The 25,184-nt window shown below is 39.9% G+C and overlaps 1 long non-coding RNA gene across 3 annotated transcripts in view; it reads left to right on the top strand.

The window, feature by feature from the left end:
- The window catches only part of LOC106485862 (uncharacterized), an 87,519-nt gene that overhangs the window by 8,123 nt on the left and 54,212 nt on the right, over positions 1-25,184 (top strand). The window lies entirely within an intron of this gene.

Raw genomic sequence — 25,184 nt, 5'->3', positions numbered from 1 at the left:
TCAATGAATAGTAATTTTTTTCAATGTTGGGTTTATTAAGTTCTGTTGTAAATGGGTATGATACATGTTTGTAACACGGCATTTTATCTAAATTCCACTTCTGCTAGTGACATTCCATCTTGCTGCAGCAGCAGATGCTGTAAGTTTGTTGAAATTTATCTATTTATTTTTTTCTCCATTTTTGGTTGGAAAACTTTTTTTTTTTTTCCTCCTGTCTTCTTATGCAATGCAGGGTATTGTAATGTGCACAATCACTTAGGTCATCTGAATGGAAAGAAATGAAATTCTTATTTCATACGAATGAAAGCATTTTTATGTAACTTAATTTTGTAAATTCCACTGAGCAGCATCTGGAGGAAAAATAAATGACAAGGAATTTAAAACTTTGAAGCGTTTTTCAGTATGCTGAATCTACTCCAGTATTTTATTTGTCCTCTTCTGACCACTACATATATGCTCCTGCTTTCAGTAGCATCCCAAGCATATGCTTAAATGTAAGCTATAAGTGTTTCTGTGTAGGTATAAACTGCTTTTTCCTCAATTCTGAAATTACAGTCACATGTTATTAGCGTCCTGCTTAAGAGAGGTTAAAAGCACTCTCGCTTTCCTTCCCTGCTGCCACCATGCTGGAAGGCTGTAATCGGCAAAATCTTACATCCCTTTCTATCTGTGCCTGTAATTATTCCTTTGTTCTTAGCTGTCTTGTTCCATTTTTATGTTTTCCTTGTTAAAAAAACAAAAAACCAAAAAAACCCCCACCCAAATGGTTAGCCAATATTTAACACCTTGCATATTGTTTCTCTTAAAAGGAGAAATTGGTGATAAGGTTGTATTTCTTTAATAAAAACTGATTTTATTGGCAAGCAATTTGCACAGAGTTCTGAGCACAAACAAGATCCAAATGGAAATTTTGAGTCAGTACTCTTAAGTTTGTCCCTTTATTTTCCCCCTTCCCTCCCCCCCATTTCTTAGCTAGTGCTGAACCCCAGACTTCCTCCTGTGCTTCTTTTCAGACTGAAGCTGTGTTTTGACTATTCCAGGCTTTTTGGCTTCATCTCCAGCTTACATCTCCACTGAAACAACCTGAAAGCGTAGACTCCAACTGAAAAGCTCATGTTTTCTGTGAACTGTGCTCTCTGTTTTGGAAACTGGCTCCCTGTTGCTCTTCCCTCCTGCTCTTCCTTGAAGTGTTTGGTGTGTGCAGTGTGTGTTTGGTTTTTTTTGTTATTATTTTTTTTAATGCTTATTCTGAATACCTACGTCCAGCAACGAGAATATATTCAGAGGCTGTTACAGTGCTCACCACTGAGTAGTCTATCTTTATCAATAAAGTGCTATTATATTTTGAATATCAAAGTTTTCCTACACCAGGTTCTTCCTTTTTTTATTTTTTTATTTTTTTAAAATTTTTATTACTGATATCCTGCTGTTCCAGGTGCTTGGGCAATGTGGCTTCTTGGTACTGGTGACTTTGCCCAGGTTCACTGAGACTAGGATGGGTAGCTGTAAACCATCATCCAGCAGAGAAAGCAGATGAAAGCTCTATGAAGTGAACCGGGTTAGGCTCACCGGTGAGCACATCTCAGCCCTGTGTAGCAGTACACAGCTCTCATGTGAGAGAACACAGGCCTTATCTCAAAATACCATGAAAGAAGGAGTAAATGCCACCCTGTACTGTGGTAGCAGTGCTGGCTCTTAGATGACCTGGGACTTGCTAAGCCACGGTGTTAAGAAAGCCACTTGTGTCTGCTTCCTTCTGCGTAAGATTTTTGAGGCTGGAGTTCTAAACTTTCATTTAGATGACAATACTGCCACTAAGGAGGTTTTGTGGGTTGCATCCCTTGGATTTCATTGGCCACTCCCTTTCCAGCAGGAGGATTCGCATCCTGCAGAAAGGAAGGGAACACATGGTGGGAATGGCTTTCCGAGGCTTTCAAAGGCCCTTTGACTCAGAAGTGGGGAAATCTTCAGGCAGGAGACCACGCTCTTTCAGTGGCTGGCAAGGAGCGCCAGTAACTGCATGGTATGGGTCATCGCGGTGAAACAGCAGGAAAAATAGAAGCTGCTCCTTCTAATCTGGAAGGAGAAAGAATGACCCGATCATAAGGGGTTTTGGTTGTTTGAGTGGGATTGCTCATTATTGGTCGTCTTTGTAGTGAGAGTTATTTCAGGGAGAATTGCCGTTAGGACTTGCTGGATCCAGTTAACAAAAGGAATTTAAACCAAGCAAAGTGGAGAGGAAAAGAAGAGAACAGAGACTCAGGTAAGAGGCCTATACCTAGGATAAGGAGAATAAAGGAAAGATTTCCCCCCCCTCCCTGCCAGTCTGTCAGGATGATTCATGACATACTCTAACTTTTGTTTAAATATACAGCCATTTCTGGCCACACAGATGTTTTTAGTACTGATTTTTTTTTTAATTTTTGAATCTTCTGTAGTGACTAACACTCAAGTTGGTGGCTATGTAAGAAACGCACACTAAAGCATTAAATGTTATACGGTGGTGTTGAATTGTTTAAATTATGCACTTCTAAAATATAAGTCCATTTAGAAGGACCTAATTCTGACAGGCTTGATCTTCTGTGAGGAGTCCTTCCTTGCTTTCCGGTAAGAAGATCGCTTTGAGGCATTGCTAAAGATAGGAGTAGATCATTTATGAATACCAGAGAAATACATGGAGGTACTGAACTGGTTCAGATTCTAAAATAAATGTTCCTCATGTTTCCCAGGAAAAAATTTACTACTGATCTACTGAAAATACTTCAGGTTTTGGTTTCTCACAAGTAAGAAAGTGGTGTTGGTGCAAATACCCTAGACATTGCACTGAATGATAAGCCACAAGTAATTTGTTGGATGATGTATTTAATGACTAACTCTTCACTTCTGAAGGACCATTATATATGCTTGTTGGTGAGTCAGCCCAAGCGTGCTGACCTCAGAGTGTTTTGTCTCTGGAAAGATGTATTAGATTATATATTCTGCCTTTCTAAGCAGAGAGAACGACATTAAAAAAGCGAGTTCCATGTAACTGACATGACTTGAATTAACTAGTGAAAACCAGCTGTTGACTGTTCCCTCCTAATTTCTTACAAAATAGCAGTACGCAAAGCAATAGGAATGCTGTTAAAAAGTGCTCAGTGGTGAGCCATTTGGCATCCATACCTTTCTAATAATCTGTCTGGAATAGCTTGGATGCTGTCAGATATGTTCACACTAAACTTGGATTTTAATAATCCAACTTTAAAAATTCAACTTTGTGCTATACTTACTGCTGGCTTTTTCTGGGTTTTCTGATTCGAAATAGGCTACAAGGGATGTCTGCATGTCATCGGGCAGAAGTGCAGTGTGCCTAGAGGGATAGTAGCATGAGGCATCTCCAGCTCTTGCCCATCTTTGCCTCTGTTTGGCTGGCAAGCAGGTCATGTTTTCCAGAGAGAGAGAATGCTCTGAGGTTGTGTTGGGTATTTCCTAAAAGTTGTGTGACAGCTGCCCAAGTTCATAGGTACTGGACTGAATTAGTCTGAAGCTTTGGTTTGACTTTTATAGACAACATTTAGACGTATGTTTTTATTTATCCAAATTGTTTTAACTGGGAAAGCATGCTCATGTCTTGACATCTGCTTGGCCAGCCTGCGTTACTTTTTGGTGACCTATACATATGATAGTACGCTTTTGTTCTTAAACAGGTAACTCAGAGGCATGCAATTTTCTGCTTAGTGCTTTCTTATTCAGGGGAAAGGCTCATGTGGCAGCCACTCACTTAAACTTGAGCAGCCTCAGCATACCTGTTAGTCAGGTGGAAGACCTCAAACAATACTGCAAGAGCTTCAGTGTGCCTCTGAGGTTTGGATCAGAGCTCTCATCCAAGCGATGTGATGTGGTATCCAGCACTGGAGTTGCTGTTCTTACACCCCGCAGGGATCCTGCGGAGGCATGAATTTGTTGTTTTCTCTGTTGGGAAGTCAGTGGGAACTGGGTCCAGAAACTGTTGCCTCTTGCAAAGGCTCCTGCTGACTGCTAGTTCAGTAGAAGTTGTTACTATGGCAGTAGCAAAGCTTTTCCTCCTGAGGCATTGAGAATTGCATGCCCGCTTGGTTCAGCTTAAATTCACAATCAAGGAAAACTTTCAGCTCAAGTTTGGTATTCTTGTTCCCAAACAAAAACAGTGTTTTGATTTTTCCCATCTGCTGTATTTGGGAAAAGCTTTATTCATTTTTTTATTTATATGAGTCCACTTAATTTTTTAATACTACTGGACTAGGAGCTGTATTACCAAACACTGCAAATACTTGATATTTGGTGTCTAATTAGTAGTATCTTTAAGAAATTCTGTGGTTTTACATCTCCTCTAAAATCTGCTGTCCAGTCCAGAAACTGACTGAAATGCCCATGGTGAGATAATCCCCCAGCCAGCATCGGCGGCAGAGTCCTTGACCCCATTTCTGCTTGTCAGTAGCTCTCGGTGCTGTGCAGCATTCTGCATGAATGAGAATGAGCTTGAGAAGTCTTGCAGGGTAGATGGGTTAATGGACCAATATTGATCTTTACCATTACAACAGCAATTAAAGCTGCATATGAACGGAAATGAGAGTAGCAGTTTTGGTATAAACTGAAAGGGGGAGGAGGTTGCAGGAAGGTGTTTTCATTGAACATTTTGTGCCATTTTAGATATTTCTGAAAATGCCACAGAATTGCAAATAAAGATGTACGGACAACACAGAGAATGTGGGTAGTTTTAAATAAATGCATGCTGTGTGTTTCTTTCCTTGACAATGAGAAACACAATGTTTGCAATGAGTTTTTTAGACTATCTTCATTAAAACATAAACTGTGAATTCAGCTGGTATCTGGTTATAAAGTCACCTGCCTTCTCTGACTGCACTTGCCATATGGTTTGGAAGAAGAAATGATATTCAGTTTGAGGAATTACCAAAAGGATGCACAAACTGGGTTAAGAGCCCTGTGCTGTTTGAAAGCAGTGGCAGGATGAAACCAAGCGCTCGTGTTCCCGGGCAGCTGGCACCCTTTTGAATGGGCTCTAGCCTCCCGCAGAGTTGGTGTTGGAAAGGTCTGTGCTAGATTGACAGATGTGAACAGACTTCGGACCTCCAGTCTCATCAGAGCCTTTACTCGACTGATGTAGGGAGAGATGAGTTCAAGTGAACCTATGTTTAATAATTGTGTACAGAATTTGAGAAAACTTGAGAGAACTTGAGAAAAGTGTTGTCAGACATTAAAGTTACTAATTTCTGTAGTAAATGCTTCTGGTAACATTCACCTTTCTTCTACAGCAACAGCAATTAAAATTCTTTGTAAACTACAATCCTTGCTTTCCACACTAGAAGTGTGATAGCCACTGAACACCCTTTGGATATGATTTCATGTCTTGAGTGCAACCACCTATGTCAGATGTTAAGACTTGACTCTTCTGGGTCATAATGAGAGACTTTGTTATCAGCAGGTAGGTTATCAGTGCTTCCCAAAATATGGCCTGTTGGGCATCCAGAAACTGGAAGTTCCCAGCATCATCAGAGGCCTCTGAATTTGCCTTGCTCTATGTTTTGATTCAAACTCATCCCAATTCCTGTCGATCTTTGTGTAGCAGGCAGGGGGGAGGGAAGGGAAGCACTTTTACAGAACTCTTGATGATACAGCATTAAAATGAGACTTAAAACAAGAAGGGGGCAGAGAGAGAGAGAGAGCTCAAGGGCAGTCAGTTCACTTCAGAATATGAATTTTCCACCTTTTCCATTATAGTAAAACAAACAAAAAATCTGTACCAAATCCTCAAATCCCCATTGAAATGGGGAATGCACATTTGCAGGGGTTTTAACATAGTCCTCTTAACCCACTCTTTTCATGACTATCTCCTGTTATGAAATGCAGAAATAGGAAAGGAGTTACCTCTTTAAGAAGTGAGATGAGACACCACATAACTGAGTTGTATTCTACTGTGCTTGACCTGTTTTGTTTGTAAACTTAGGAAGACTGTGTTTACAGCTAAAGAAAGGAAAAGAATTGCTCATCAATTCTTGCATCTCATGCTTGCAGAGAATTTGTGGTAGAAAGAATGAAGTGGAATTGGGAAATGAGGCTGAAAAACTTTAAAGGAAATTTAAAAGTAGCCAGGAGACATTAAGCAAATGGATCGAGAAAAGCATGCTTTTGTCATCGAATAGTGCTATGTTTTACTATTGTGACTGGTACTAAATACTTGCAAGGAATCTCTCTAAGCCATGACCTACCCAGATGCCAACACTGAAGTACATGTTCTTGTTTGTCCACAGAAATTGGGTTGGGGAGCTGGGGGAGGAAAGAAAAAGTAAAAAATGCTTTCCAGGTCAGACTGCATAGTATTTCTTCTCCCAAAGAAATTCTTTTCCATCCAATAAGACTTGAAGTTTATGGGATGCTGCAGATGCCTGTCTTGTCTCTGGCACTCCTGCCAGTGGGACGGCCAGCTCCTTGCTGCAAAGCTTCGCGAGAAACGGACAGAAAGGGTCAAGGGAGCGGGGGGGTTGGTCGTCTTGGGCTGTTTCACAGTGCAGGATGCTCTCCAACGTATCTAGGGAAAAATAAACTCATATTGATCTGTTCTGTGGGAGCACTAAACTTGCACTGAACAGAAAATCTCATTAAAGCTCCCCAAGTTGCCCTTTGCAGCTATTGTTTTTAAACATTTTCTGTACAACAGTTTTCTTTAGATTAAATGGCCTCAAGTGTAGCTGGATCAATGCAGCTCTGCAGACTTTTGGTAAATAAAAATAATTGTGATACAGCAAATAAAGCCTATTTGCCACATATCTAGTGAAAAGCAGGGACGAATCTTTAATTTGCTCTGAAGCATTGAAAATCTGAGGCCAGTGCTTTTTTGGGATGACTCTTCTCCCCTTCCTGTCTTAGAGAGGGCTTTCTTCTCAACATGATAAATAATTTTGCCAACCAAAGATGCCTTTTCCTTTTTTTTTCTTTGGCTAATTTATGTGTTTGAAGATACTTGCTATTGGAGTGAGACTGTAACCATTATTACGTGTCACCTCTGTTTAAACTAATCTGAATTGGACTTTTTTTTTTTGGTTCCCTCAAAATATTTTAGAGGCTGTTTTATTAAAATTGTATACAGTATACTATAAGTCTGTATACTTTATGAAGACTCTTTTAGACTGCTGCTGGTAACTTTTTAAAAAAAGCCTGGATATTGCCTTTCTCTTTTTTTGATGCCATATAAAAATGCTTATACTTGTCCCTTTCAGTAGTAATCTTAGTGTGATTTAGTCTTGGATGTTGGTTAATGGTTTGGTCCTAAATTGTTTCTGAAAATGAAAGTTCAGCTTGGGTTTAATAATATGTCACACAGAAGTAATAACTTCTGGTTGTATTGCTTTTTTTGTCTGAAGAGCTCAAAGTACTTTGGTAATGCATTATTTATTATATAGTTCTAGTAGTGGGTAGGGAGTTTAGCAGAGCTTGTGACCTGTAAATGCACATACATAGGGAGGTCCTGTGTACAGACGGCCCTCTAAAGATGGAGGAACCTCTCTCCTCCTCTCCTTCATCCGAGGCCCCTCTGAGCAGGAGCTACCTGGCAAAGCTGAAGCAGCGTACAAGGCAAACTGAGGAATGAAAAGGTAGTTTGGAGATGGCAAATAGCTTGCCTCTGGCTATTGCTGAGCTTTGTCCAAGGACTGCCCACCCGCTTTGCTTCTCTTCTGAGCATGAGGAAGCATCAGTAGTGTTTCAGCATCTAAAAAAGGGGCAGTTTGATTCGAGAGCCAGTGCAGCAGCAGAGCTCTGGTCTGTGGAGGATCACTGCCTCCAACCCAAGGAATAAGGAAAACTCATGGCTTCCTCGTTTGGTCTGGATTTCTTTTTTTCTGTGAATATGGCAAGCTGCTGGTAGTATAATCCTTAAACCATCATTTACTTGACAGCAGTTAATTGCTCACATTTCTGTCAACTTTTTGACCATTAAATGGTGCCTCTTTTGACTTAAAAATGGTGACTGCTTTTAGAGGAAGCAAAAAGAAACAAGGCTTCGCTCTAATTGGGATTTGTAGTGCATTAATGACAATCATGTTGTCAGAAAACTTACGCACACTTGTATGGCTGTCATTATGGGCAGTTGTTATTCCTTGTCATCTTCACGTTTTTTTTCTTTTCTATCCATGAAAGTGAAGTACAACATGACTTGGTGTGTAGTGCAGGGATGTGTTTTCAACAGAGCACTGCTAGCAATGTGATGGGGGGGAAAAGTTATCCTGATAAACCATCTATGTTAATCACTTCATTTCCCCCTTGCTCTTCAGTTGCCGTGTTTAATTAGTATTCTGTTTGGCTATTCTCTTTTGAGACTTAAAGGTATGCACACACCTTTCAAACTTTACCAAGACCACCGATTTTACCAATATACCTGAGGCTGCTACCTAGATGGGCTTTTTTATGCTTTCTCCTCACTGAGTCCTCTGATTTTTTTTTAATGTGTTTTACTTTATTTTTTTCCAGTTCACGGAGGAAAGCCATAGCACCTGGCTATCAATGTATAAACTGTTCTTACAGGGCTGTCTCTACTATACTCTCCAAACACTGACAACTGTACAAGTCCTCTGAGACCAGTCTGTTGTCACTTCTTTGGAACAAGTTTTCCTTGCAGTTAAGATCACTGAGGGAAAAATGAAATACAAAGGAAAGTATAAATGCATATTTTGAGATATCGTAGGCTTGCCTTTCTTCTAAGACTTTCACTAGTAAGTTACTGAAGAAATGTAATATGAAGAATAAATTTTAGCTTTTTTTAAACAAAGATTCTTTTTTGACCCACCACAGAAACACTTTGCTGTGCTGTCCTCCCTATCTTTTTAAATATTTGGCTATGGGTTATCTTTAAGTGGAGCAGACTTCCTGCTATTCATAGGACAACTTTATTGTCCTCGTCCTATATATATCTGTTTCCAAAGTTGTCATGATTAGTTGAACTCTCTGTACTGTTGAAGTAGGTGAATCAAGTCACTGAGCTCTAGTATTATGCCTAAAAAGCCATTAGATGGATAGGCCTATATCAGTGAACAGGTGACTTCTGAACTGCTCAAAGGAAGGTTTACTTTATTAAAAACATTTTTATTAAGAAAACTTCATCCATTATCTGTTTTCTCCTAGTTAAGCATATAAATGCTAATACTTGTAGACCTTTGATCACCATATACTAACAAAACTTTTTTAACAGTGCAAAAAAGTAGTGAAGCCACATGGCTAATGTTGCATATGCTCAACTTCTGTAATAGCGTAACCCTTTTAATAGAGAGATATCAGACGCTGCTGCTCTCGGTGTGATCTTGATGAGAGTAACGTTGGTTCTTCCAGTCACATTCTGCAGGTTTGTTCTGCGCATCTTGTATTGAGAACAAAAGTCTGACTCTTCATTTAGAGATGTGTGGTGCCCTTTCCCTCTGCAGAGACAGGCAAAAGAATGGAATGTACCATGGCTGATATGGCACACGATTTCATTTTTTACTTTTTAAACATATCTAGAATATTTTTAAGCCAGAAAATGATTGTGTAAATGGAAGACCCCAGATAACAGACCAATGAGATCTTAGCAGTTTTATAAACCCTGATGAAAATAAGTCCTTTACAAACTGAGGTGAATATTTTTAGAGCAATGTCACATTCATAGTACCTTTTCTAGTAAAATGGTAGCTGTAACTGGAGCATGAAATTTTAAGGCATTCTTTACTTTTCAACTGTGTTCTGAATCTTACCCTGTAGCCTCACTGGCTAGGATCTTGCAAAAGCACTGTTTCCTAACTCTAGGCTACTTTAGATCTGCAAGTAGGACATGCAAAACTTAACCTTGAAAATACAATATTGGAAACTTATTTGCTAATGTGTTTTAAAAAGCCATCCTAAGTACCTGTACAACCCAAATAGGATAAGTCAGTTGTATCTATTAAATAATTAGGCAAAAACGTAAATCCCCCACCTTCAGCAGGGTTTACTGCTTTCTTAACTAGCACTGTGAAGCTGGTTAGAGCGCAGTACAGACTGCTTTCTATGTTGTGCCTTAAGTTACCCTATTCTCTTCCTTTACTAGCTATGCATGTTGCCTTTAATGTGAATGAAAAGAATCAGAATACTCATTAAAAAAAAAAAAAAAATCCTGACAAGGTTATATGTAATTGCAAAGGCTAACACATTCCAATTTTTTCCAAAAAAAAACAGTTTTGAGAGCTACATGCAAGTAGTGATTCTTATGTTTTCCTTGCAGAATTCTGTATAAGACTGTCCACAGCATCACATACTTACAGCCAAATGTTTTCTGTTTTTTCTTCTTTTTTTTCCTCATGAAAAACAAAAGAAACATAGCTGAATGTAACTTTTGTTTGTTTGTTTGTTTCAGGAATATTATATGGACCTGTTGGCATTGCTATGGTCTGTTCTGGCAAAAGTGAGACACTATTTTGGAATTACAAACTATTTATGCTAGACTGAAAATGTACTTTGAGAGCGTGAATAGCTGTTCTCTTTTGCCTAAAAGCAGCATGCTCAACTTTGATCCTATAGAGTGTGGTTTACTTTAAAAAGATCATGTACAGAATTATGAGTGAAGATCCTAGTATAGAAAAGCATTTGGGTGCCTATTTAAATTCAATAATATATTTCACTGAGATTTAGACACATGTTTAAATACTTTGCTAAATCTAGGCCTTACATTTTTCAAGTTTGTAATTTTTTTCCCCCTTATGATGCTTTCCAGAGTACAGATGCCTATTCTGAATTCCTTTTTCAAATGCCTGACCTTAGGTTTGTGAATAGCTCTGACTTGCTATCCAAGCTGGCTTGCTTTGTACAGTTATCCTACCCTGCTCAATATTTGCTACTCCTCCAATTGCTCTGTCATCTACACTTTTTATCATCAGTGACTTTTTTATTTATTTCCAGCTGATTGTTTTAAAAACAAACAGAAAATCCAAAACCTAAACTGATCTGGAAGAAAGCAATTGGTTATAAAATCTGCAGGTGACATGAAGACTGGTGACATAATAGGAAATATTCAAAGTGGAGCACCTGGGCAGTGCAATGTAGCTAGATTTGGGTTTTAGATCAAAGACTAAACTTGTCTTGGTTGTGGTAGTCTGTCTTTGTGTTCTGCTCTTGTTCAGTGGTAGCAGGCAGGGATGAAACCTTCATTTATGTGCAAGAGGAACTGCTCAATTAATCCCTGAGCACAATATTTCACGTAGTCTCCTGCTGTATTCCACAAAGTCACAGTGTATCGGTCAAAGGACCCTTGCTGAATACTTATCAAAGGTTATCTGCAGCTGGAAGATATCAGATGTATTCCCTCTTATCTAGAGGGTCATGGACTTGGTTGTTGCTTGTTCTGGGGCTCGCAGTGCAAAGGGAATGAGCTGCTGTAAATAATGGCAGACCTGCTCATAAAACTTTAACTGCTTCAGTGCCTTGAGGCTGTAAAGAATGTGCCCAGTAAAAGTTACCCTGCTGTGGCCACTTAGCTTCGCTGAATTTTCTTGCTCTCTTGGAATGTATCTTGTCCTAATAAAATGCGTCTGCACTCGAGGCATTACTCTGTAAAGGTGTACTCTACAGGCATTCAAATACAGAGTAATGGTTTTATTTTTCCACTCCTTTCCATAAGTAGGGTGTGCGTGTGTGGGGAGAAGGATTTCTTTTTTCTTTCTATTTTTTCTTGCAAGAATAATTCTGTGTGATCTAGTAAATCATCTTCTGCATTTTTTTTCCCTTCCTCTTCTTATTCTAGAAAAATTCACATCATTGCAAAGTTCTTGGTTGCTCTAATCACTACATAATCTTCATTTCTGTAGGGAGTACTTGCAGTCATTAGGAATTCAGGGTTGTAACTGAAGTCAGTAGAGAGACCTAATAGGTGCAAGACATCAGTTGTTGGTCTTGTCTCAGGGTGGTATCTTTTAAAAACTGAGCTGCAAGCTCTTCTCAGGAAGGCTGAACTCCAGGCATGGGGATATGATTTCCCAAAGTGATTTACAGATCCACAAAATGCTTGTGCATAGCCAAATGCAATTATCAAGATGGTTCCTGTTAATCTGCTAGTATTTTGACATGTTTCCACATATATTCATATGAGGAGTGGATAAACATAGCAAGTCTGTTAGTTCATCCCACTTTGAAGCCTGTCTGTTTTCATTCTTTTAAAAGATTGCAACAGAAGAGAAACAAGCTCTTTCTACCTGTGAGCATTATGTTAAGTTACATAGGTAATGTGTGTTTCTTCTTTCAGCAAGGGTCTGGGATAGCTGAATTAGTTTTGAATGATGAAGTCAGGAATTAATATGCAAATCATTCTTAGTAGTACCAATAAAGTTTTCAGGCTTTATATGCCACTACAATATGCATTTTGCTTAGTCTACACTTATGAGATGCTGCTTTAGATTGTTTTCAATCTTACTGATATTCTTTCATAACTCTAAAGTCAAGTTATTTCATTATCATGCACAAATTCTAAAGGGTTGGAAACAGTAAGAACTCAGTTCTTTATATATCACATACAAAGAGCTGATATTTTATGACCAGTACTAGTTGAGACAGTTGCTGTATACAACAGGAAAGTGTAAAATAAGGTATTGTATAGGTATTCTATAGCATTCTAGTTCTATGGATTTCAGAAGCCTGACTTTAAACATGTAACTCTTTTTGCCTGAATGTCAGAAATCTTTTTAGCCTTACTTCTCATGTGCAGATGTGAGGATGGGACAAGACATCTTATGAGCTATATATGGTGTGTTTTTTCTCTTCCTCATATTGTTCGATTGGAATCTGTTTAGAGGGACATAACAGAAGTAATTCTTACTGAAGTGGATTAGTGGTCAGCCAATGGGTGAGTAGGTCAAACTGACAATATAAAAATGTACTGTTCAAAAACTGCCTGTGAACTAGAAGTCATTTTTGCACCGAGATTGCATATCATCCCTGTATACATTTTATTTCAAAATATTGGAGAGTTCTTATATTATACTGTGCCCCATGAGATAGTCACCTTTCAAAAGGCCAACAGTTACCCCACAGTGGCTGGGGGCGATGGATTTATTTCCTGTTCTAAATTTGGGAAGATAACCAATATCCAATAACTATCTCTTAACAATAATTATTCTGTGCTTGTAAGAAACTTGGCAGATAATTAATGATGAATTAACTCTACTGCTTTGATCTCTCTTTGATAAATATCCATGGGCAGATAATGATTTCTTCAAATGGATTTGCTGTTCACTTTCTCTTAAAGCCTTTTTTTGCTGTGGGTATATTAAGCTTTAACTCTGTTGTTGCTGTTGCCTTATGCCTATCGGCAAAAACTCGAGTAGAAAAGGGTATTGTATTTGCAAGAAGTGGTGCTTTGTAGCACAATAACTTTAGCTTGTAGACTTATTTCATTTGTAGACCGGTATAAGTTATAGCAGCAAAAGCACTGTTGTGTCAGTGTGTGCTATGCTTGGAGGCGCTGCAGTGGTACAATTGTACCAGAAAATCTTCATGCCTGAGCACCATGTCCTACTGCTTCCTTCTCGTTTAAGGACTTGTGTAATGTTTCTTTGTATTCAGGGTTTTCCACCCATCTCCCCTTTTCTTGGTAAGATTTGCCGGTCTCCTCTTTATCAATAAATGTATAGTTTTGTTTTCCTTTCATCATGCATCATCCCACACATCCAGCTGCGTATTCCTGCCAAACTGCCCCAAAATACGTAGCAATGCATACCAAGAACGCTTCTTTGGAGGAACGCCCTCTGAAAGACGGGCGGTGTAAGCAGGTTGCCTCTGAAAGAGGGTGTCTTCCTAGACTGACTGAAAATGACTGTTGCCTAATATGATGGGGATACCTTCATTATTTTCATTCAATAAGAAGAGTCACTGTGCTCCTTTATTTCAACTTGATGCACATTATCAGAGTGGCTTTGCCATTTGTTGCCATGAGCTGATGGGACGAAGTACCAATCCTCAAAAGTGCCTCCTCTTGAACTCGCCAGACTTCATTTATATAGACATGTGGCAGTGGCCAGAGAAGAGCACAGATACTTTACTGTATGACAGGAGCTAATGACCTAGAGGAATACTAGATGTCTGCTGGTGTCTTGACATGGGGGAAGTGGTGAGCAGGTGGTGAAATTAGAAGGTTAATCTGTGATATGAATCTTCTGGGAATATTGTATGTTTTTGTCATTTTGGACTCTCTGCTGTCCCTAACAATAGAGGCAGAATTATAAGATTACTTTTTTCTTTTAGTATCAGAGAGTCCAACCTATTTTCAGGAAATGTTTTGCAATTGCTTTGTTAAGCTGTGTTAAGAAATTGGATCTTGGATAGTGGGGAAGGCTTTTGTGTCTTGGCTTCGAAAGGCAAATGTGCTGGCATGGCAGAATGGCTTTGTCTGAGCTTCTTGTTTATAAGATTAATGGCAAAACCAAAAAATGTTGTGTGATATGGGAAGAATTAATCTCCTGTTCAAGAGAGAACAGTTGTATGAATACAAGACAAAGTATTGGGAATCATTAGGCAGTTGTGTGAGTCAAAGTAGTACTTTAGTACCGTGAAAATCTTAAGGGACATCTGTCTTTCCCACGATAAAGACCTTCTGAAATTGTGGAATGACTGTGACCACCATTGCAAAATCTGAGCTTTTGAGCCAAAAACTCAGCTGTTGTCAATGGAGTTGTCCTTTTACAGCTCATCTCCATGTCCTATATCTTGTATCTTACAGTATTTGCCTAGCTTTAGTATTACTGATTGTGTATTGCTTGTTAATAAGAAAATATACCTAATGCTTCTTTGCTTGGGTTTTGGAAAGGTATTGTCTGGCTCTTTCCAAACTGCTAATTTCTGTGCTGATTAGCCGTGTTAGTGGCAGAGGATATGGACTAGGGAGGAGACCTGAAGTGAGGTCAGAATTCGAGGCCTCACTGAGGAAGAGTGGACATAAACTGACATATGGGAGAACAGTCAAGAAAATGAAGGTTGACAGAAGGGCTGAGGACAAGTGGGTTGAGGAGGAGAACGAATCCTGTTGAGGAGGAGACTGGGCTTTGGGAGACTTTATTAAACCACCACTTATTTCTTTTTCCTCATGACCGCTTTTATTGGTTTACCTTTGCGCATAATTCCATGTGGTTTCATATCAGAAATTCAAACTGAGCTTTAACAGCCACACCCAAAATACTTTGGTGCAAAAATATATGAACTGAAGCATACTATGATGTGATCACAGTAGTCTCAATTATAACTCTGTGATTGCATGTAGATATAAATCTTGTTGCTTTTTTTTTGACGAATTGATGCTGTTGCTATTGCTCTCATGAGTTTCCATGTAATTCTCTTACAAAATGCAATGGAAAATGCAAAATACTAAATAGTATTATCATACTCCAATATTTAGCTGGGCCTAACTACATTTAGACCCAGGAACTTTCCATAAATTTGGGAAGATGAAACCGTTTTGGTTTAGAACTGATATCTAGTTTTGCTGTCTATTCCACAGTGGAAGGGAGTTGTATTGAGCGTACAAATGCTGTTATCTTAATTAGGGCTGGATGCACCAGTGCGCTTAAGCAGTGGTGTGAGAGGACCACTCTTAAGGAAGAATCTCAGTTGGGGTGTCTTTGATAATGTAGCTGTTGAGAACCCAAGACAAGAAATGAGCAAGCGATCATCAGAGGGGTAACGACACTTGCCACTTGCAGCTTCCTGGAGTGTGAACCAGCAGCCTGTGGACAACTATCTCCAGGTAGCCCCATCACCAATCACCTGGTCTAAGCAGGCTGCCAATAACTACTTAGTGCAAATATGTTTTTCAGAAACAGGATCTATTGTGTTTTTTTTTTTTTTTTTTTTAATTCATGTAACTCCCATTAATGTCAAAGGGAGCTATGTGTTTGCAAAAAGAAAATAGATCCCCTGAGGGTATCAAGTTTTGTAAGGTAATGTTCTTCTGCTGCGTTTTGTGCACTGCTTATTTTTATGAATTGTTGTAATTGTTTAGTGTGTGATTGCTTCAGGGTTTGCTGTCAGGTGGGGAATCACTGTATAAGAAAGGCTTGTGTATGAAATATTGAGAATACAGACAAGTAACCTCATCCTTTAATGTCAGCAAAGCAAACACTCAGAATTGGAACTTATGCAGGAGCAGCAGAAACTAAGAGCTGCTTGAGAAGTGTGAAAACACACGGTCCTAATTGAGCAATTAAAGCTTACAGTTATTGACGTTTTAGTAATTCATCAAGGTCTGTATCAGTTCTGAAACAACTGGTCCGCTGGGAGGAGAGCTTATAAAGGCAGCATTGATTAAAAACACTGAACCTGAGAGACCAGATTAGTGGTCATATTTCTGACTTGTTTACATTGTAAACACATTTGATTTACAACTTCCTTATTCTTGTTTTTGAGAAAACCTTTTGACATGAGCTTGGAAATGCTGTTATCTGAGCTAACAGGATTGTTCCAGAGTAATTGTAAACCTTCGGCTCAGTTTATGCCATCAGTCATTGAAACTTAGATATTCCTTAACAGCAACCAAATGATTGCTTGAGCTGTAGGAATTGCACCTTGTCTTAAATGAAGCAATTTGTGTTATTCCTGCTACCACTATTTAAAAACTGATGGATGGGTTTCTTTGACACCTATTGGCTATGCAAATTGCCTGTAAACACAATGAAAACACAGCTTGGAGAAGAGTTGTGAGGAAGGTGAGCTAAGGATGGATGAAGATGACAACTGTTAACTTTTTGTAAAGAAAACTTCCAATAAATGTAATAACTTTCTTTTGAGGGGGTGTGGGGGAGAGCAGGAGGGGGTGGTAAATATGTGATGTTTTTAACCTAGAGAATTTATAAATGGTAGAAGGATACTTAAAGTTGCACAGGTTTCCCATTACCCCACCAACTCTGGTCTTGGACCTTTGAATCCTACAGTGCTTTTTTTGCATCTCTGTTCACCATCAGTGTCAAAAGCTGTTACCAGGCATCAAAATCCTCTTTGAACATTACAATCCACAGAGCTGTGGCAATGTCTGTAGTTATTCTCTGCACAGGGTTTTTGTTAAGGTGAAGAATAATAGTTGTTTTGTCTCTATGCCTCTGCTTGATAGCTGTTATCTTTGATGCAGAGTTTAATCCGCATTTGGACCTGCTAATGTGAAGTTTAGCCTCCTCAAGTGAGAGTGGTTCTACTGGGTAAATAATACGTTAGCAGAAAACCCATACATAATGCAAGTAACTTGTTTATTAACAAAACAGTCTGCCCTATCCTTGGCCTTGTGGGTTAATTTAGCATAATCATGTCTGATTTGGATTCAAGCGATGGGTGAATTAAACCTGTAGACAAGATCGAACCCTTTTCTCTGGATCCAACTTGTGGTTCATGACTGGTACGTGGGGACTACCTGTGATCACTTGGATACCCTGTTGCAGCCTTTTTTCTGGTATATAACCTGTGTTGTAGCTCTAGATAAAACTCACCCTCCCTGACCTGTTCTTGAACCAGCTTTTGTGCTCATCGCAGAAGCCCCTATTTCAGAACTTTCTACTGATGCATTGCAAAAGCACCAACCAGATACTGATGTTTATGTCCACTTCTAATATATTGTCTTGATGACAGCCTGTACTGGTTACTTCAAAATACTGCTGTATGTCTAAATAATAGCAAAATCATTCTTTTCCCAGAAAAATGCAGCATTTACCTTTGTCTTCCTAGTGGTTCTCTGATACTGTAACTAGGTTACCAAATTGGCGCAATAGGCAAGACAGCTGGCTGTCCGAGTCTGCGTGCCTGGCAAGACAGTGCTGCAGGTGCAGGAATTAAATCCTTGTTCTCAAGAACAATTTTCTGTGGCTGACTTTGTCCTTGAGCTTCTTGCAAACAGCAGATATTTTTCTTTTTACTGCTGAGCTGAAGACTACAATTGTATTAATCCATTTATCCCTAACTTACTACTATAGAAATTGGTTTTATTAGAAGCCATTTTTTATGTTCCTTTTCATAGCAAACTGCTTTTTCACTTCTCCCTAGTAGTGCAGGAAATTCTTGGATCACAGGTGAACTTGAAAATTAATTTTAAATCAGTTTATAACTTCAGTTACCACTTGGGTTCATCACAGTGGTACTTTCAATGTCTAATTCAAAATGGAATTCTGTAAAAATCAAATTATATTCAACTCTGGCTTGGGGAACAGGAGTAGGAAATTAAAGGGGTACTTTAGAGTAAACTCTGCAGTGGGAACTTTGCTTACAAATTTCCAGCTTGAAAGAAATGCACAGAATATTTCAAATGCTTTTTTGTTTGTGTCTTGTTTTTGTTTTTTTAGTATACCTGGTATAATTTAGTATACCTGAAGATGGAACACTGTTTCTTGCATTGCCACTGAGCTGGCCTTAGCATACGTGAGAGTTGGTTCTTCTAATTAAGACCGATTGCTGAACTGGCACGAGTGCTTGCGGCGCAGGCCGCGCTGCCCAGCCCTTAGGCGTGCGGGAGCAGGGAGGCTGCCGTGCGGTGACGGGGCAGCGGGCGCCGTGGCGGGCTCTGGTGCCTCGGGAGCCCCGGCTCCCGTGAGCGCCCTGGCCCCGGGGGGAGGCTGCTGACACTGGCCAAACACGGTTTCCTCTGGTTAATGACTAGACACAAGCAAACGTACAACATGGGGTGGGGTAAGGTGGAAAATGAAGATACTGTTTACCAAAATATATAAATGTGTTTTTTCTTATGGTACTTAGTTTGACTTGTGTGTGTGGGTTTTTTTTTTTTTTAATTGTCCAAGACTAGAACACTTTTAAAATGCTTAGTTTTGGACTTTCTTTTTGGCTAGGGGACTACTGTTAAATGTAAAAGCACTTGAGTTAGCTTTGAACCTAAGCACTTCTGAAACTTTTATCCAATAATAATTCTTAAGAACCATATTTCTGTCATCTTGTAATACAGTTTAATTCACTTTTTGGCATTTGTGAAAAATCATTAATTGATATTTCAGTTCCTTTTGCTTGGACACCATTCTTTTACATGCTTACAAAGGAAGCTTTTCTAGCAGTGGGTTTGAGTGTCTTTGTTTTGAGATGCAAAAGGAACTTTCTTCCCTTTTTGTAATGTCTTTAGCATGGCATATACCTAAGGACAGACTATTCAAAAAATACAAGGTGAAAATGGCTACAAGATTCTGGCTTTTTGGGCTGGCTAGCTGAGCTATCCTGGTTATGTTTTGGTTTCAACCTTCAGTTGCTAAGGGAGATATCTATCTGAATAGCGTCTTCGAGTGCAGCAGGTTTGTATTAGAGTATACATGAAGGAAAGAGATGGGTATGGTGGAGCAGGGAATAGCTATGGTCAAAATTATCACAATCAAACAAGTATATACACACAGGAAAACAAAGACAGCTTGACTCTGTGACTAATGAAGTTTGTATGTAGTGCTCTAGTGATCAAGATATAGCAGTTGGTCCCTGGAAGGACCCATATCATCACAGGGTCTTAAAGAGGTTGAAATTTTTTAACTCTGGTTTAGTTCTCTGTGCATGATCTGTTCCTCACCACCACCTCATTTCTCTTATGTTCTACTGAATAAACCGAGCCATCTCCGTTCTGTGCCTTTCCTTGTTTTAATTAAATATGTCTTAGAGTGAGATGTGTGTGTGGCTTTTTTTTTCTTCTTCAATGAGGAAGTAGGAAAGAGGACTGGAAAATATGCTTCTCTTAAGCACTCTTAAGATAGAAACTGCTATTGAGGTCTGACAGTGACATGGGTTTTATGCTTACATAACTTCAATAAGTTCAAGGGGATTAGAATGCTAGTCAGCAGGGTTATAACATTGTACAGCCGCTGTTAGCAGGAAGATAATCAAAACCTAATATTTTTCCTTTCTCAGTGTATTTATTCCTCCCTTCTGCTCTGAGAGAGGAGAATGTGGCTGATATGAATCAAGCATCTTTATGGCTTAAAAAAAGGGGGAAGACAGGCAAACTATAGCTTCTTGCCAGTACTTGTAAACCATTCCTCTCGTTTGTAAACTTGTGTATTTAACAGCTTGAAGAGTTGGGGACCAAAATTTGTTCTCTATGACAGTTGTAGATAATGATACCTGGAGGCCACTGTATCTAAGGCAGACCACATCCTTGTATGCATGACTCCTGCAACTTAGAGGTCTTGGAGGACAATTTGTGTATGCCAGTCCTTTGCAAATCCCATGCAAGCATTTTAAAGTCAATAGCAATACTTGGGCATCTGTGCAAACACGTGTGGTGGGTATTCTGTTGAATTCTGGGCTTGACATAAACTCTTCTCATTTTACTTAATCTTTTAATACCGATTAGATCCAAATTCCTAAGGATATAGTTTGCCTCTGTGCCCTGCCTGTCCAGAGCTGACTGTCATTGCTAGACTGGCAGAAACCTGACCCAGTGGGAAACTTGCTGTTTAATGTGCTGAGCTGGCGCCTTGGCTAAGGGTTTGTCTCTGGAGTGAGCGCGGCGTGCTTGGGGACCCTTTTGGGGAGCTGTGGCACTGCCTCAGCTGGCTTGTACGACTGCACCCTTTCCAGAAAGCAGCTGCGTTTCCAGATTCAAAATGTCCTGGGAAGCCTCAGCACCCTGGCGGAGCATGCAGGGCCGTACGGGACCTCTTTGCTCTCTTCGGGGCTAAGTCTTGGCCCTCTTTCGCAGCGCAAGCTGATGCCTTGTAAAATATTTACTGAAGAGCCTCATGCTTGAGCTGCTTTGGGGCAAGGAGAATGGAGTCCCGAATCCGTCGGGTTCACCCTGAGTAAAGGTTTATCTTTTACTGTGTAAATGATATGTAGTGGTCTTCAATGCTTGCCAGTAAGGACTTAATGAAATTACAGTGTGCAGATTACTGTAATAACGGTGCTGGAACTTGATTACTCTTAGCAAAAAATGTACTGCAGCACAATGAAGATTATGCTATAGAATATATAAAAAAAAACTGAACAGCACCTGTCAAACGAGCAAAGGACATCGCAGTCTGTATTATACTTTCTCTATTTGTATTTGCTCACTTTATACCATATTTTGTATTTCTCTGAGTCTCCCAATCATTAGTGCTAATTAAAACCTTGTAATGTCACTTTTATGTAAATGAAATTATTATTTCATGTGGTGAATTTGACTTGCAGCATATGTCACTCCTTTCGTTTGCTTGCCGGCTCCCTCGTTTGGGGGAAGGCATGTAAAATAGGCGTCATCTTCGGCTGTTTCAAGGCTGATGGCCTTTAAGGGTCCTTGAGTGTACTACTTTCTCTTCTCATGTTGAACATCTTGCACAGGATCTTGAAGAAACCTTCATAGAATCATCTCCACATAAAGGAGACATTACTGAAATCACAAGATTAATATGAAAACGCTGTGCTCTGATTGGAGTTTTCAAGTGAGGTTGAATCTTGGTTTTGGAATTTTCTCCCTCTTCCCCTCCACTCCTGCCCTGATATTTTTGCATCTATCCCAGGGCTACATAAATGTCACTTTAATATTACATAACTGTTTTGAACTCTTTTTTTTTTGCAATTTTTATGCAGAAAATAGTATTTATGTTGGTATTTCTGAATTGCCAGGCTGCTGTTAGCGTGGCCATAAGTGAATACCCACTCTGTAAGGTGGGTATCGTTGTATAGGGGAAACTGCCATTTGTATTTAGGCCATATTTGAACTCCACCCATTATGTAAAGAGATACGGGGGTTGGGGGGGAAGGCAAAGGAACTTGTTAATCTGTTTTGATGACTCGGAAGAAGCCTTTCTTCATGCTCCACAGCTACAGTGCAGACGCAATTGCCCAACTTAGCGACCACTTCATACATGCGCACTAACTCCCCTCCAAATATACACCAAAACCAAGAAGAAAAATACAGCCCCATGCTTTAAACTAAATTAAAGGTAGAGAGATCACTTCTGGCTTGGGGAGTCCTCAGGCTCTGAACTGTTATTATGCAAGGCAGACAAACCTGGCCGGACGCTGCCACTCCTAGGCATGCAGCTGTGAATACGTGCATTCCTACTCATGGGAAATTTGTGTCCTTTGGAGAGGTGGGAGGATGCTGAAGTTGTGGGGCATGCTGTTTTCTGAAACACTTCAAAGAGCTGGAGGTGTGTATTTCATTGCTCTGCTTGATCAAAAGCAGGCTGGCAGTGTAAAGGGGTAAGATGTGATGCACATGCATGAACTGATAGTTCAAATCATGGCAGGCAAGTCTAATTAAAGTCTATCAGTCTTGAAAATGTCACTTTAACAGTAATGTAAGCTTTACTTTAAAGTGAGATCTTTGAAAATGTAAACTCTGTGGAAATTGTAATAGCTATTTTTCCCAGAATCTGTGAAGAGTCACAAGTTTGGAGGAACATATAACTCTGCCTTGGTGTTATTGATTTTTATGGCCTGATACACCTGGAAAAAGAAATAAACTTTCAGGCTTTTTCATTTTGAGTGGAAGATGAAGCTAAACTATTGCTTTAAAGCTGTTTCTAGACCTATGCACTTTATTTTTTGAGAAATGGCTGCACTGAATATCCCTGTTGATGTCAGGCATGCGTTTAGGATTGCCAGAATGGATCCTGTTGTCCATAATGCAATGTTCATGCCTATGGGAACTTAATCTTATCCTGAATATCAAAAAAAAAAAAAAAAAAAGGGGGGGGGGGAGAAGGGGAGAAGGTAGCAGCTCCTGCATCCAAGCCTTTAAAAAGCTTTATTCAAAAGCAGACACTTTCATTTGTTGTTAGATTGCTATGGAACAAATAGGGGTACTTCTGCTTTTTTTTTTTTCCTCCCCATTTTTTTTATAAACCTCTGAAATATGTTCTCTTGTTTATAAGGTGTGTCAAAACTGTACTTTTTATTATTCTCTTGAATTTTACTCACTGGGTAACAGAATGATGGCAGATAATTTCTCAGTATTTCTCCAATAGGTCCTAAGAGATAACAAACAGCTCATGCATTTCTTATTAAGATGTCATTGCACCCATGTTATTTAGCAAACATTAGGAATCATAATGATGCCAAATATTCCAGTGCAATCTGTTACAAAGCCTTATCTTGTGGATTTGTTACTAGAATGAAGAAAGTACCACCACTTAAACAGTGGTGATTACTGCTTGACAGGCGCCGCGCAGGCGAGCGTGGGACGGCGGATGGTGCAGCCCGTAGAAGAGGGGTTTGCTCTGGGGCGCTCCCCAAGAGTTAACAAACCCCCGGTGCACCGCGGCCAGAGCCACCACACTGAGGTTGCTGTCACCTGGGAGCGCACCTTCTAATGACCCCATGACTGACCAGTCCCGACAAAGGAGAAGCGACACTGCAGACGCGCGCCATTGACATCTCGGCGCTGTGGAGCCCTTCCCTGCAGAATGACCCGTTAGTGGGTGCGTTGTTACCCACCGAACGGGGTGGTGGGCTGAGCTGGAGGTCACCTGCGGATGCGCGCGCTGCTACTGACTGAGGTCAGGCAGCTTTGGTATAGCTGGGGGCTGGTGTTGTTCTGACTGGGTATAAAAGGGAGCAAGCCTCGTAGGTTTGGTGCAGACTTGGACCCACGGTGTGCTGGCCTGCAGACCCAAGCATCCACCCACCAGTGGGGATGTCCCTGATGTCAACAGCTTGGTGAGGAGAAACTGGGGAAAACTGTCCCAGAGGGTGGATCGTAAGGGAGGAGAGCAGCCGCCATACCATGCATCCATGACTGAACTGTAGAGCTCTGAAATGGATATATATTTTCAGTCCTATTATTTCTAAATTTGATATACTTACTTTACTATACTTACCCCAAATCATTATGAGCTTTCAGTCTAATGTCCTGTGCGTGTGATTTTTATATAAACATATATATGCATGCGCTTATGACTACCAGTTGATAATTCTTTTTCTGAACAATGGCTTCTCTTTTGGACTTTAAGGCTTGAAGTGATGAATCACTGTTTCTGTCACGAAGTGAGCTGTTTGGATAGCCAGTTCCCTTCTGTAGTTAAATAGATTTATGGGGTTTTGGTGTGGGGTGCCCTCCTCCCACTCTCCTTTTTTTTAATCGGAATTATCTTGGCTTAAGTTAGTACTTTAATTCCTGTCCCCACACATTTTTGCTGAAGGAGATATGTCCTGGGAAAGGAAGAATCTGGGGCAACAGAATCGATGTTGAACCAAACTCCTATGCCTTAACTCTTCTTGTTTTGGGTTGTATTCAAGCTAAATGCTCATGTATGGAGTTTTCTTTGCCAGCAGAATGGGTGCATTCACCTGTTTGGTTGTTAAATATCCATACCTGGAGCTTTGTTAATCTACAATGAACAGATTATTTTCTGGGTGTATGTACATATAGGGTAGGTGGTACATATCCATAGACCCTATATTTAAGAGAAACAACTTGACGCTTTTGTATACATTACTTGTCATTCAGACATCCGCTGCTAGCTAAAATTTTTTTTGGTGGCTTCAGGCTGCTCCAGAAATATGAAAAATAAGCGGTGGGAGATCAGAGTTTCCTTTATTTACAAAAAGCATGTGCAAAATTGTATTCTTTCTCTGAACACAGTGAAAAGAAAACAATAACAGGTTCTCCTTCAAATAACCCCAGGTTTAACTCTCTAACAAGTCTGGCTTTTTATTTTTGTGGGGGATTGTTTTGCTGTGGGTATTCATTTGGTATGCTGTAGACTTGAAGTAGGTAGTTTATTGTTCACCTCTACCAATTTATTTCTACATATAAGAAAACTGTGTAAGTCATATGAGGCCTTAATACTTGTTTGTACGGTTATACTATGCAATATGGTTGTACTTTGCAAGGCATTTTCATGGCTTAAACTTGGTGTACAGTGTGGCAACTGAGAATCATAGTTTTATTGCCCATTTTACATTTGTTTCTTTCTGATGTAAATGAGTGTATGCAGAGTAGGGCAGAAAGCTGCTCATGTGCCAACAGGAGCTGTAGCAAAACCATATGATGCCCAGCTTTCCTTTTCTTACTGTCACCGAAGAAGAGATGGGGGTTTTGCAGCTCTGTGTGTGTCCGTGCACATGTGTACATCTGCACATGCATGCATCTATATCTATTAAAATCTATCAGGGAGTTAGTGATGACTGTGGTATAGGACCTCTGTATGTGTATGAGGAGGTTCCCCACTTCTTCCCAGGGGCTAACCCATCTCGTCCAGCGTTTTGTACCA

This window comes from Apteryx mantelli, chromosome 9, assembly GCF_036417845.1.
Source record: "Apteryx mantelli isolate bAptMan1 chromosome 9, bAptMan1.hap1, whole genome shotgun sequence".
NCBI lineage: Eukaryota > Metazoa > Chordata > Aves > Apterygiformes > Apterygidae > Apteryx > Apteryx mantelli.
This window is presented reverse-complemented; position numbering and strand designations above follow the sequence as displayed.